This window comes from Sapajus apella, unplaced genomic scaffold (genome assembly GCF_009761245.1).
Source record: "Sapajus apella isolate SASKATOON/1434 unplaced genomic scaffold, GSC_monkey_1.0 scaffold9, whole genome shotgun sequence".
NCBI lineage: Eukaryota > Metazoa > Chordata > Mammalia > Primates > Cebidae > Sapajus > Sapajus apella.
This window is the reverse complement of record NW_022436949.1, coordinates 21,402,581-21,415,491: the sequence shown is the minus strand read 5'-3', so window position 1 is coordinate 21,415,491 and position 12,911 is coordinate 21,402,581. Positions and strand designations below refer to the sequence as shown.

The window sequence follows — 12,911 nt, the reverse complement described above, 5'->3', positions numbered from 1 at the left end:
CTCAGCTAGGTTAAATCATCCACAGATGTCCTATCTTCTGTGAGCCTACTTAGACTTTTCTTTTGATTCTCATTCTTTCTCCCTCTTCCTCTTCCTCTCCTTCTCTCTCTCTCTCTCTCTCACTATCTCTTTCCTTACAACTACTAATAGCCCCTTTCAATCTCCTAAATGCTATGAGATCTGAATGCCAAAGACTGAAATATTTCTCTAATTCAACCCTCTCAATAAAGAATGGGGAAATTGAGGCTAGAGAAGGGAAATGACTGTGAGAGTCACATGGCTAGGCATGGAAATGGGCTGGAATTCATGTTCTTTTTTTTTTTTTTTTTTTTTGAGATGGAGTTTTAGTCTTTGTTTCCCAGGCTGGAATGCAGTGGCATCATCTCGGCTCACTGCAAACTCTGCCTCCCAGGTTCAAGTGATTCTCCTTTCTCACCTCCCAAGTAGCTGGAATTACAAGTGCCTGTCACCACGCCCAGCTAATTTTTGTATTTTTAGAAGAGATGGTGTTTCACCATGTTGGTCAGGCTGGTCTCAAACTCCTGACCTCAGATGATCTGCCCACCTCGGCCTCCCAAAGTGCTGGGATTACAGGAGTGAGCCACAACGCCCGGCTAGAATTCATATTCTTTCAACTTCCTTCAGTGCTGTCTTCATACACATTTTTACTTAGGTTTCTAGAAAAATATCCTTTTCACTCTGAAATGATGCATATGAATATATGACAATTCATATTATCTCCATAAATAAGAAATATCAAATATTGGCACAAAGTAAAGTTGACTTCTATACTTTTTTATTATTTCTTCTTTAATCTCCAGGTCACCAGATTTTGTATTCCAACATTGGTAACACAGTCATAGGTATTTAACTGGGTTTAGGCACTAGCTCATTGGTGAGTGTGGAAGAATCTATTTATTTAGAATCAGGGCCACATGAAATACCAATCTCCATGGATCCCAATGTTTGATGATTGAAAATATGACCTAGACCCTGATACTATGACAAGGAGGAGAGAGAGAACTCCTGATTTTAATGAGGAAATACCAAATTAATTCAGGAAACTCAGAATTAATTCATTACCTAGAATTAATTAAATCTTCTTACGGACTAAAATGATATTCAAGACACAAATTAAATGTTACAGAAAAATTTTAAAAGTTAGATGTCTTATACTCTTGAGTTTTGTAGATCAAAGTGTTCATATTCCTTTCTACTCTCTTTGCATTGTTTGATGTTGCAGTGACCTAATGTGTCTGTCTCTCTTACCGGACTATAAACTCTACTTATTAGAGAGAGCAGTTTAGTCTTTATATTCCCAGACCTGTGGCATATTGGGGATGATGACTGAGTGTTTCTGATTGCACAAGTGGCCCCAATGTCCCCCACCCTTCAGCCATGCTCTTTGCTATGTAACTTTATAGCTTTCCTGTTAAAACATGGCCTTTGCTTTTCCAACCTTTGAACCTGGGCTGGACTTTTCATCTGCTCTGCCCAACAGAATGTGATAAAAGTGTTCTAATTCTGACCCTTAGCCTACAGAGGTCTTCCACATTTCCGCTCCTTCCTGGGAACTCTGCCACCACTCTGTCAAGGAGACTTGCATTATTGTAGCAATAGACAGCTAATATAGTTTCTCAAATCAATTAATCACGCAAAAACAATAAAGGACTCACATAATAAGAAAGTGGTGAAATGCTCAATATTCACCGGCTCAAGGCTTCTCGGTTTTTATGGTCGCCTTCATTTTTCTGTCTAATGCCTCATTGAGCATTAGTGTATTCCAAAGTGCAATGATCAGAAAGAAGTGTTATCCACACATTTGCCTCTTTCTGGATGTGTGACCTTAGACAAGTCACTTAATCATGGTTTCATTTTCCTCTTTTACAGAAGAGAGAATGATCCTACCTTGTCAGTCTCAAGGATTATTATATTGTAGAAAATATCTGAGGAAGTGTTTTAAAAGTTATTGCAGGCTCCCCACATGCTGAGTGCAGAAACACAGCTGCCAGCCTGTTTGTGAAGGGTGAGAGGGGGTGGGAAAATGAAGAAGTAGGAGAAATGTAGGATGATGGGTAATCGTGGGGACTCCCAGGGTCAAATGGTAACTGTGAATCTGTACACACGCTTCACTCTCCACTAGCGATATCAAGCTTGGTGATGAATTTCTTTTCTTGACAAATTGCCATTGCAGGTTATTTCCTAGATAATATTTCCACAAATGGAAAATCATTCTCTATTGCCTGAATAGCACTAAAGAAAGTTATTATTTCCCATCTGATTCCATAGAGCTTGCATTCAGATTTACCAGCAAGAGGGTTAGTAAAAACAGAACTACAGCCAATAGCAATTGAAAAATGTTACTTCTCTATCTGGCTACGATGTGTCACCTTAAATGTTGCATCCTCTGAATGATAAAACTTAATTTACTGAATCAAAAAGTAAATCTGAAATCCAATTCTAGATTCTCAGTAACGTGAGACCTGTTTTAGTAGATTTTTCTTTAGACTTTGAAATAAAAAAGAAGTGGTGAGAAAGAGGATAAAAAATGAGCATATGTTCGAAGATGGGCCTTTAATATTTATGTCAAAAGAACTAGTAACATAGTGACAATAGTCTCATCTATTGATTTATAAAGTGACTTACCTATAAAAATATTACCTTCATTTTCAATGTATTTGAAGAAATAAGTGAAGCTGGATGCCTTTACTCTGATTACTAAGATAAAAATAAGCTTACTAATGATTATTTCTTCACTATAACATTTTGATGCAAATAAACGATCTCTTCAAAACAGAGTTGTGATCCTTTCAATCGTTGTTTTTAAAAATGCACACATGATGTGGCATTTTTAATTTAAAAAATTACTATAAGAATCTCTTTAAAAATTGCCTTTTAGTTACAATTTTCACTCTTTGGGTGATGGGCACACTGTAAGCCCAAACCTTACCATTGCCCAATATATCCATGTAACAACACTGCACATGGACCCCCTGCATTTATTAAAAGGCAACAAAAAGTTCAATGGTCCTTTGACTTTTTATCTTAGATGGTCAAGTGGTATTAAAGAGAGGTCTGCCACATGCCACTTCTGCTGGCAACAAGACAAAGACTGAAGCACGATTTCTATGTGGTAATTACAAAGACTGCAACACATGCCTTCCTTCCTTCCTCATTCATCCAGAATTGCATGCATGTATTCACAAGTATTTATTTACAGTAAAAGTTAGGCACAATGCCAAGTATATCTTTATTAAGACATGATATATTCTGCCTTACTTTATATTTATGTAAATTGGTAGGCCCAGTAGATTATAACGTGTCTTTCCTCTTTCTTTTCTTCATTCTCTTCTTTATCTTCTATCTTCTGCTTCATCATCACCATCATCTTATCTAACCTTTTATTGATTTTCGTATTCTCTCAGTGCTTTGTACATACTAGGTAGTCAATAAAAGTTTGTTCAATTAATATGAATTTTTAAAGTAAGTTTATTTACTTTTGGGGAGGTCAAGTGCTATGTTGTTTGCATTAAATGCAATATTTACTCGAGTTATTTCACTATAATATCAAATAGATATTATTTCCAATTTGCAGGTGAGAAATTCTAAGCTGAAACATTAAATCACTGACTCAAACTCATACAAGTGGTCAGGTACAGAGCTTGCCTTAGACCTCATCGAGCAGAATACAGGATGTTGTACTGAGGGAACAATATTGTAGCTTCTATTTGTATTTTGTTCTAAGAAATTTAGAAAGTTAAGTTTTCTTGACATTTAATAAGCACATTAATAGTGGTAGACATATGTCGCTATAAATAAATATACATAGACCTAGTCAGATTTTTCAAAAATTTTTACTTGAAGGGAAATACAGCCAAAGTATTTTTTAATCCATTGCTACATACCAGAGTTATAAACTGGATTGTGGCCTATTGATGGCAATAAAAATAAAATTAGAAGATCTGCCTGTAGATTCTATTTGACGGGATAGGAGAGGGTTGTATCGGGTGGGAGGGGATGGGGCGGGGTAGGGCCGGGCAGATCAGGACAGGATAGGTGTCGTGAATTTCTTTAGTATACTTGCTGACTCCGCATCTATTTTTAGACCTATGTAGTTCTTTAAAACCCAGTTGTCTTTGGCTTAGTTAAAACTTTCTCTCCCTCTGTGGTTGTCTGTGATATGGCCTGCTTGTTCCTCATCCGACTGACCGAAAACCCAACATAATCCACAACTGGTGATCAGGATAAAGCCTAATGGTCAACACCAGAGTCATGAAAATGAGGTCGCCCTTCACGTGGGTTTTCTTAGCGAATCCACAAGTCCCACAGGAAAGCCTAAGGGTTAGGCCCATGGGTGTTAATAAAGACAGAGCCCCACAGGCTTTCCCTGACACCTCTCCATCTCTCTCAGTCTCTCTAGATCCCCACCTGGTAGTTGAACCCTCTGGGATTCTTGTTGCCTCTTGTTGGTGCCCTTAACCTCTCTGACCTGTGAGTAATACATTTGTTATGTCTCATGCATTTTATGTCCACGTCCTCATTGTGCCTCACCTGACAGCACACATGCCCAAGTCACAGCCAAGTCTGACTTTCTTCTGGTCAGGGCCCACCAAGTGAATGGCTCGCCAAGCTTAGGACCGCCCTTGAGACCAAATTAAGATGAAACCAAAACAAATTGAAATCACAATAGGATAGGAAGTAATATAAAGACATGGAGTGAAATAGAATAGACCAGAATAAAAGAGTATCAATAAGATTTATATGTTTTAAATAATGTTTTGAGAAATTTTAGCACATATGTTCTTTTGCGATATATTAAAATATCCTTCTAAGCATAGATCACAATCTAAAAGTTGTTCTAAATCACTACACTTGATTTCAAGGAGATGCAAGCTCAGACACCCCAATCATTTTGTGTGGCCAGCAAAAATAAAAAAAAAATAAATTATGGGACACATTCCTCAGTGGTCGTAACTCCCACCTGATCTCAGTTTCATCTGGTGCAATTTAGGAAACTCACACCATACGTGCTTGCTCCATGTAAGCAACTGAGTTTTGAGACTCTGATCTTCAGTCTTTCTTATCTATTGATTTCTGTTGTCCCCATAACTGATTTCCAAATAACCATAAGACAAATCCTCTGGCTAGTAATCTAAACAGACAAACAGGACCCAGTCGTAAAGACAGATTTACCCCAGTCACATCGTTCTGTATGAATGCATGCTATAAAGTCACTCCTGTAAGAATAAAAGCTATAGCCCGATACTGATTATATCTACTGTTTCTGAGAGCTTGCTAAATGTCTGGCATTGTGCTTCACTTTTTATACAATTACTAATTTTTAAAATGACCCATAGCATGCACGCTGTTATACTAGCTATATTTTATAGATAAGCAAATTGAGGCTTAAAGAGGTAAGTTAACTTGTTCAGTGTTCCACAGCTATGTGGCAGAACCAGAAATCAGGTCCAGATATATCTAATCCAAACTCTTCAACTATCCTCTCATCAGCATTAGATGCATGGCTAGACATTTTATTCTCAGAAACTACAAGACATCATCTAAATTCAAAAAAGAATGCAATCGATTTCACTCTTCCTATGGCTACTCTGAACATTGATTCCCATGACCTTCTCTAGGGCTGTAAGAATAGATTTCCAGTGGCCTCCAACTCTCCTTCTTCTAACCCAGCCTACACACTGATGACCTTCCCTGTAACACTTTCTAATAACTTTCCATTTTTCCTCCTTACCTATACCACTTGTAGCAGGTAGAATAATGGTCCCTAAAATTCCAAACCACCACCACTGCCACTGTCATCACTATAGCTTATCTTTCATTAACTTTGTATCCTCTTAGGGTCTGGCAAAGGGTGAGTAATTAATAAAAATGTGGTCAATTAATATTAATTTTAAATTACATGTCTATTAGTACAGACCCAGAACCCCAGCTAGAAACTCCCACCTGCCTTCACTACGCTTCCTGGTGGGCTCCTTTGCTTCCCAATTGGATTGTAAGCTTCCTGTAGACCAGGATTATGTGATACTTCATTGTGTGAGCATGTATATACTTGATAGTCAGTGCTCTTAATAGAATTGAAATATAAATTATTATAATGATTGCACAGGGCCAGCATAATTAATAGGCCACACACTTAAGGAACTGAGAATGCAAGGGATAGGTTGTTTGCACTGCAGATGGTATTTTCTAAAAATGAATCAAGTGGCATGAACTGAATGCAAGTTTATGTTATCTCTGGTTAAAATGAGAAGTTTCTCTCTTAAGCACTATTATGCCTTCTTTTGGCAGCAGCAACAACTTTCTTGTTAAATTCATAAAAGACCTAATTCTTAAAAAAGTATGCTAAAATATTGTTTACTCAAACAATAGCAAGCCCTCTGCATGATTCCTTTGGAAACTTTCTTTAAGCATGTTGTCCTGTATCTGTAACAGCTTTTTCTCATTGCGGCACGTGTTGAATTTCAAGGTCTGATTCTCAATGGACTTAGGTGAGCAGCATTTAGCCAGAGGGCAAAGGTGCCACAGCCTGGAAGTTGTCACAAGTTCACAGTAAACTGACATCCAGAATCACAAATGGGAGGAGGGAAAGGGGCTAGACAAAAAAAAAAAAAAAACGGAAAATGTCCTGCGTTAAGAAGTTGCAATAGACAAAAGGTTTTTTTAAAGAAATCCAGTCCTCTGGACAGGCCTGATTGGGAAACATTTGTGAAATAGGTAAACCATATAGGGAAAGATGGCATACAACTCATCTGATTGTGAATACCACTGAAAAAGGGAACAGATTCAGTCTTGCCCTGCATTTACAAAGGGGGGTGGGTTGGGTGCAGGGGGTGACACAGCAGCTGGCACCTGTATCCCAGTACTTCATGGGCTGAGGCAGGAGGATTTCTTGAGGCCATGAGTTCAAGTTTGCAATGAGCTGTGACCACAGCCTGGGCAACAGTGGAGGTGCTGTCTAAAAAAGAAGAAAAGAAAAAAAAGAAAAAGAAAAAAAAGTTCCTTTTCCTTTTAATTTCACAAGAACATTAGAATGGGGAATTAGGTCATTTTGTGTAATACTTTAGATATCAATAGAGAAAAATAAATGTCATGTGAACTCAAGTTACTACTTTCTTGTCCTACCTTTTCCAGGGTGAATTGCAAACACACTTATGCACATAATAATCGTGAGTGATGATGAACATAAAGCTAATTGACCTTAATGAACAGAACAGGCAAAACAATCCTTCTGGAATCCCACTGCACAGAAACACTCTTCAGAACACCTCTTCAGAGCAAGCAACAGGGTTTTGGAGTATTTTTAGATACTGCTACCTAGGCAGGATTTTCACTAGAAATGTGGGCAATAAAACACACATTGACGTCTTTGGGATTTGTGTGGATGCTTGGAGGTGATTAGACAGGCTAGTAGGATAATCTGTTATGGGGACAGAGCATATTTGGGAGATAAAATGAGTGAAAGCAAAGGACTGCTTAGAAATCGTGAGTATGTTTTATACTGAGTTTACAATCTTTCCAGCTGTGAAAGGCTCAGCTTGGGTAACTCAAAGCCAGTGCTGTCACTTTGTGATGTGTGAATTGAACTGAGCTCCAGCTGGTCGATATCAAGGCTAATATAAGAGGCAGTCTGGTGCCTCTACCTGGCCAAAGACTTCCCCTAAGTGTGAAATGTCACATACCTCTTGTTGAAAGTCTGCTTATTCCCCTAATTTCATCCCTGTCTGAGTTGCATTGCACTGGGGGAGTTCTTATTCCTGTCCTCTATACAAACAGGCTTTTAGTGAATTAATTGAGTGGGTGGGCAGATTGGAAGCTACTGGAGAACAGGGTTATGGGGAAGGGGAGGTATTTTTCTTAGGCCCCCTTCTGTTCTCCCAACTGCTGGAGGCTATCAAGGCCTTGAAAGCTTGTTTATTAGCTGGGGGTTTGAGATCTGCGTCAGCGCGGGTGGGTGTTTTCATTTGATGTCTGCTGACTCACTTGTGTTTTGAAGTACAGTCTGTGTCAGTTCTCCAATGTGAGTTTTTTTTTTTTTTTTGGAAAGAGAGGGAATTATGTTTTTAAAGAAAAAAACTTGATATCTCCATGAGCTTGATTTACCCCCTGCTTGGCTGTAACGTTAGTCAGTGTTTAAATGTCAAGGACGAGCAATTAACAAAATTGTTTCTCCACTCCTTATTTTCAGGCTTATTTTTCTACCTTAGAAGTGTTTTTCGGTATAAAGCAATAGGGTGTGTTATGGTTGGCATGCGTTGTCAACTTCAAAATGTTACCTCTGCTTAACTCAGCATAATTTAACCCTTTATGGTTTAGAGTGAAAGGAGAGGAATGTCATTTACCTCAGTGTTTTTAGTGTCCTCTCTGTACCAATCACTGTGCTAATGCAATGAGATTCTTTGATTAAATAGAGGTTATAGCTAGTGAAAAAAAGCTTATCAATAAATAAGAATGATATGTAGTGCTGTCCATTTAACAGTTGAAGAAGTAAAGAAGGCTATTCGTTCTGAGTCAGTGCACCCTAACACCAATCCAATACCCATCCCTTTGTGCAATGCGTACCCCATGCCTTACTGTTTTGAATATTTATATTTGCATATTGCATCCTGGCAGATTTCAGAAAGTGAGGAAGAAATGGTTTCTAAGAATTAAGAGTTTAGTTCAACCCTAAATAACATGTTGTTGAAGTGAATACAGGTGAAACATAAAAAGCAGAGTAACACTCAATCAAAGAAGAAACGAAACGACAGCCTGGAGATTATTTCCTGAATGAATTATAGCTGGCCATTTGAGGAAGCCTCAAAAGACAGAGCACTGTCTCAGTACCATTCAACTTGATGTGGCTTTAGGGAAATAGGAAGGGGATAAATTTGCTGGTCTGGTTTAATCTGTTCCTGCCCCTCTAAGAGCTCAGGTGGAAGAATGGCAGGCACATTTAAATATACACTGAGAACTATTTCTGAGCACCAGGTAGTAGGTGGTAAGCTGGGTGATTTGCAAACTGTTCAGTGACTTTTAATGACCCTTTAAAAATGTCCTAAGACAGTGCCTCTGAAACTTTAAAATACTGTCATCCAATGATGGTATCATTAGAATGCTGATGCCGGTTTAGAAAGTCTGGGGAGAGGCCTGGCAACTTGCCTTGCTAACAAACTCTCAGGCAGTGCCTAGGCCTCTGGTCTCAGGACGACACTTTGAGTAGCAAGAATCTAAGAAACTGGGACTATAAATGGGCATTTCCAATGGGAATGGCGAGACTCACAAAGGAGCCCTCTGATAATGCTATTTCTAGTGACAGATCAAAGCTAAACAGTATACACAGGACTAGAAGTCAGTAATTTAAATTCAGGGATGCTTTAGAGGAATTAAAATCAGTAGGGGAGAAAATTCCTCTAAAATATAAAGGTAAATTTCTGAAAAAGAAAATACTAACTAGATTTTGAAATAAATGTGCTAAAGAGAATGAATATTATGGACATTATGTTACAAAAGCAATTTTACAAGCATCGATAGGTAAGCTTGGATTATCATTTTAAACCACATATAAAAAGGACTTTACTAATCGGCAATTGGGAGAGTGGATATATAGAAAAAAATTTATTAAACAGTTTGTCTCCAGTAAGCATATCATGAAATGCCAATTGGTATGCATGCATTGAATATCTCAGTTATTAGTTATAAAATAAACATAACCACAGTCATTGTGTAGTATATCAAGTACATGGATCCCATCTTTTTCAATTCTGTAAATCTGTCATTAGCTTTTCAGGAAACCCGGGTTTTTTGTTTGTCTGCTTATTTCATATCCTAATTCTACTAGAGATGTATTCATCACATTATTATACCACATAATTTATGTTAAATGGCAATGGTGGCTTGCAAGTTCTAGACCTTACTTAAATGCAATAAAGAGTTTCAAAGTTTCAAGATCTCTCACTAGATTTTTGAGTGTAAAAAAAAAAAATGTCCTGATCATTCATTTTTCAAAACTTCATTTAAATAGAAACTTATTGTTAAAAAAAAGCACCCAAAATTATAATATGAAATGTCTAAAAGACACTTAAGTTTTTGATCCTAGTACTTTAAAAATCAACAAGAAAAATAGTGAAAATAGTAACAGTTGTAATCATAGTGAGAAAACACAATATCTAGAAAGTCATCAGCCAGTACATTAGTGTAAGTGAAAGAATGTATATAATCCAGAACAGAGAATGAGTATTAGAGAGCTCACATGATTAGAATCTGAGCCCAGGCTGAAGAAGTGTGTTTTGAATCAAAAGAATAAGGTGTTGAATATTGGTATATGCTCAGTTGCTTTCACATTAATTTCAGTTTAATCCACTAAATATTTTTGAGGCTCTTCTAAATACTAGGAAATCTTCTAAATACAACAGGAATTCTACTAGGCACAGAGCAGAAAGGTGCTGTAGAATCAGTTGCCACCCTCATGGTCAATTCCATACCTAACTGTCCCACCTTGGTTTATTGCTCCTTACCTTCTGATTCAAAGCATATGCAATCCCTGAGATCAGAGCTACATACAAATATATAAAACTGAGATAGGGCTGCATGTAGTAGCATGAGCCTATAGCCCCAGCTCATCAGAAGGCTGAGATGGGAGGATCATTCGAGCCCAAGGCTGTAGTGTGCTATGTTCAGGCCAGCAAATAGCCAATTTACTCCAGCCTGGGAAACATAGTGAGGTCCCATCCCTATAATTTTATTTATTTATTTATTTAGATAAGGTCTTACTCTGTCACCCAAGATGGAGTGTGATGGTGCGATCATAGCCCACTGCAGCCTCGACCTCCTAGACTCAGGCAATCCTCCTGCTTCAGTCTCTCAAGTAGCTGGGACCACAGGCACATTGCCATCATGCCTAGTTAATGTTTTTAATTATTTGTAGAGATGGGGGTCTCATTATGTTTCCTAGGCTGATCTGTAACTCCTGGGCTCAGGTGATCCTCCTGCCTTGCTTGGCCTCCCAAAATGCTGGGATTTACAAGTGAGAGTCACTGTGCCCAGCCATCATCTCTAAAAATTAAAAAATGATAATAATAAACCTGAGATTGCTGGCGCTTACCAAGAAGCTTAAAACAAATTATGCAAATAGATACAGTCTTCAATATAGAATTCGTATAAATTTGTTGGAAATATATCATTTATTGGATTGAGAGATATTATGAAGAAGAAAGATAAGTAATTCTCCTCAACACCTGTTTTATTTTGAAGTAAGCTTCAGTCTTTATAAGAAATTTCTTAATATTCTGTTTATGATTACTAATTGTGATGAAGAAAGTTGTAGTCTTACCTTGTGTACTGGGATTTTTCCTACAAAATATATGATGAAGTTTTCCCTTAGAGAAAAGAGAGATATGTGTCATGGTATCTATATTTGATAATAAAGTAAATGTCAGCATGGCAATATGCTCTATTTTAAGATTTACCATGAGACACGAGTTTGCCTTTGTGAGCAAGATGTGGCCAGAGAAATGGTTAAGCTGAAATGCTTGTTCTGTATGAGCAAGATCAAGCAGATGAGTCACACATCTTCAGATGCCCTCCCCACATACCCTCAGCCCCTCTCACCACATCCCCTTCCCACACACACTTTTCCAACAAGAGCTTAAGAGGAAAGAAGCCTGGAAGGTCTGTGACACCCCTGCTTCTGAGGGAAGGAGTAGTTGGGATGGGACAGATGTCCTTCACGGGCCTCAGGGACTCAGAAGATGAGGTCCTTTCAAACCTGTTGACCATCCTCAACAAACAAACCAAGGAACCAAGAAGATGGGGGCATGATGAACTGAGATCCAGAGGGACTCTGATATAGTCATTTATCATGTATTCCCTTATTTATTTTTTGATCACATTCTTGCCAGGGGATCTGCCTCAATAAAAGAAAAATAAAAAGATTCTGTGGGAAATTAATTTTGGCAATTGCTGCATGATGTGACTTCTGCCCCTCTTGGAGATTCATGAACACATCACTGCATTAAAGACTCAAGGAAGTCAGAAGTAAAGGAAATAAACTGTGATTAACCCAACATACCCCAAACTTATTTGACTATTAGTAATAACCGGAATTTGTTATGCAGAATATACTTTGCTAGCCTAGCCTGGCCACCCTGGGAAAGTTTTCCTAAGAATAATTTCAATAGAACTATAAGTAGACTTCTTGTGTGCATGTCTGTGTGTGCGTATGAAAGAGACAGAGGGACAGACAGAATTTCAAAGACTTGATGACAACACATTTGAGTGCATGAATTCAGCCTTTCCTGATTTCTCAGTGCTTTTGAGCAATGATATCTGACTTTTGCTTAAGTTTGAGACTGGCCTTTGAAAATGCCCTAACCAACACAAATGTCCATCGATGGTAGACTAGACAAGGAAAATGTGGCACCTATACACCATAAAATACTATGCAGCCATAAAAAACGACGAGTTCGTGTCCTTTGTAGGGTCATGGATGAATCTGGAAACCATCATTCTCAGCAAACTGACACATAAACAGAAAATGAACACCGCATGTTCTCACTCATAAGCAGGTGTTGAACAATGAGAACACATGGACACAGGGAGGGAAGCATCACACACTGGGGTCTGTGGTGGGGGACTAGGGCAGGGACAGTGTGTGGTAGGGAGTTGGGGAGAGAGAACATGGGGAGAAATGCCAGATATAGGTGACAGGGATGGAGGCAGCAAACCACATTGCCATGTAGGTACCTATGCAACAATCCTGCATGATCTGCACATGTACCTCAGAACCTAAAGTACAATAAAATATATATATATATATATTTAAAAAAAGATAATGCTCTAATAAAGTCATTAATTTAACTACAATAAAGACTAAGAAATGAATAGCATTGTTTCAACAAAAGAAAATCTCAAAT

At 38.1% G+C, this 12,911-nt stretch overlaps 1 pseudogene; it reads right to left on the bottom strand.

The window, feature by feature from the left end:
* LOC116551134 overlaps positions 1 to 11,775 on the bottom strand; it is a 117,366-nt pseudogene extending 105,591 nt beyond the window's left edge.
* Between the last annotated feature and the right edge of the window lie 1,136 nt (positions 11,776 to 12,911).